Source organism: Megalopta genalis, unplaced genomic scaffold (assembly GCF_051020955.1).
Source record: "Megalopta genalis isolate 19385.01 unplaced genomic scaffold, iyMegGena1_principal scaffold0030, whole genome shotgun sequence".
In the NCBI taxonomy this organism is placed as follows: Eukaryota; Metazoa; Arthropoda; class Insecta; order Hymenoptera; family Halictidae; genus Megalopta; species Megalopta genalis.
The window spans coordinates 2,145,001-2,147,500 of record NW_027476099.1 but is presented as its reverse complement, the minus strand read 5'-3'; the positions used below and the strand labels follow the sequence as shown (position 1 = coordinate 2,147,500).

Here is a 2,500-nt window from a genome sequence, read left to right as displayed (position 1 = left end):
TAAGTGTAAAGGCAGAGCGCCCGACTCTGAAGCAAGACAACATCGTTGCACCGTCTGTGGGGACACATTTGACACCAAAAGGGGCCTGTCACAACATGAAAGACACAGGCACCCTGTCGTGAGGAACACGAAACGAGCACAAGAAGCGCTTCCAACACGCTCAGCCAACAGAGCCTCGGTCTGGACGGAAGAGGAAACGCAAAAATTAAAAGATTTATACTATTATTATAGGGGCGTAAAACAACCAAATGCGAGAATCGCCCGATTCCTCACGACGAAAACGGCAAAGCAAATAGGTCATAAAAGGAGGCTCCTTGGACTTATGCCCACTCAGAGTGAGGAGATGATGGTTGAAGAGGCGAGGCATACAAGCTCGTCCGAGGACTTAACCATCACTGAACAGAATGTGGAGAGTATAACCACGGACGATGGTGCGTCAGCGCCAGCACAGGAAAGCCCTGTACCTGTAAACTGGCGCCTTAATATCATTGACGCGATAATGGCCAACCCATTGGAAGAAAACCATGAAATGAGGTTCATTGAGAACATGATAATGGAGCTGGCTAACAAGGAAGAATTAGAACCTCACGATATCGAGCAGGTGCTGGACGCTTTAAACGAGAGGGCAAGGAGCGTAAGCACTAGGAGTAAGGATGGCTCCAAGAAAAAGGATAGCGGGAATAAGAGAAAAGAAAGCGACCGCACCCGCTATCTTAAATACAGATATGCTCGATATCAAGAAATTTATAAGAAATGCCCGAGAAAATTAGCTGATATGGCGGTCGCGGGAGAGACAATAGAGAAGAGGAAGCAAATTGAGCTTCCAGAGAGAGCTGATATAGAATCGCTCTACGGCAGTCTGTGGGGAGTTCAGGGGCCCTCACGAGGACTGCCGATACTCGAAGGGGGACCGAGTGCAGTCTCTCCAATGGATACCGTCTGGGTGCCCATCAATACGCATGAATTGATTATGAAAATGAGGAAGATTAAAAACGATACAGCCGCGGGAGTCGACGGCATCACCAAGGCGCAATTAAAGGCTCCCGGCTATCTTCATGTACTAGCAAAATATTACAACTTATTGATGCTGTTCCTGACTTACCCGACCCAATGGAAATTAAATAGAACTACACTAATTCCGAAGCCTGGCAAAAATACAGAAGATGTCCGTAACTGGCGTCCAATAACCATTGGGTCAATCATGGGTAGGATTTATTCTGCTATGATTGATACCAGGCTGCGAAGCACTATTAAAAACAGCATAAGGCAAAAGGGCTTCACCAAGGAGGATGGATGTAAGCACAATATATCCATTCTCGAGAAGACCCTCAAAGAAATGAAGATAAGCAAAGGGGGCATAATGACTGTCGTCGACATCTCCAAGGCTTTCGATACAGTCCCCCATAAAGCTATAAAAGATGGGCTCCAGGCGAAGGGCCTCCCGCCAGCAGTCGCGAGGTACATAGAAACTATGTACGAAGACTGCTGGACGGAAATAAAAACACGAGGCCAAAATATTAAAATTAAATTAAATAGAGGGGTCAAGCAGGGCGACCCACTATCGCCACTGCTTTTTAACACGATAATTGACCCAATTATTAATGATATAGACGAGACGACGGAGGGCAGAAGAATGGGAGATCAAAATGTCTCCATTCTTGCCTTTGCAGATGACCTCGTGCTCATAGCGAAGGATAAGAAGCAAGCAACATGCCAAACTAAAAAATTATATGATTATTTAACTAAACTAGGCATGAACATTCAAACAAATAAATGCACGACGTTTCAAATCGTCTGTAAGGGCAAAACGTGGCACTTACTCGACCCGGGCGTTAAGATGGGAGACGAACAAATCCCCATGACACAGCCCGGGAATACATTCAAATATCTTGGCATCGAGATTGGGCCATGGAGCGGGCCACAACGCGCAGAAATAAATATGATACTAAAGGCAGCAGGAAACATTGATAGAATGGGGCTAAAGCCACATCAGAAAATTAATTTAATAAGAACTCACCTGCTGCCAAGATACATCCACATGCTGGTCGCGAATCCGCCGCCTCTAGGCCTCCTGGATGAATTAGATCAGGAGGTAAAACAAATAATAAAGAGGATCCTCCACCTCCATCATACGACAACAGATGGGCTATTATATACAAAAAAGAAGGATGGAGGCCTAGGCATCCAAAAAATAGCGGATATAGTCCGAATAGCCAAACTTAGAAACGGCCTCCGTATGATGGAAAGCGAGGATGAGGCGGTAAAGGAGGCCTATCAAGGACAAATAGATGTTTTAAATAAATATGCGAGATCGGTAGGCCTCCAATGGCCAGCAACGGATGAGCAGATAGAGAATGCGCGTAGTGGCTTAAAGAGGAAGTGCCACGAAGAATGGGGACGACAAGTCTCCCAGGGTCAGGGCATCCATGAGTTCGTAGATGACAAATATGGGAACTCATGGTTAATCAGCCCGACCCTTTTAAAACCGTCAAGATATCTT

General features: G+C 45.8%; 1 pseudogene; it reads left to right on the top strand.

The window, feature by feature from the left end:
• The window catches only part of LOC143261030 (large subunit ribosomal RNA), an 8,557-nt pseudogene that overhangs the window by 3,608 nt on the left and 2,449 nt on the right, over positions 1-2,500 (top strand).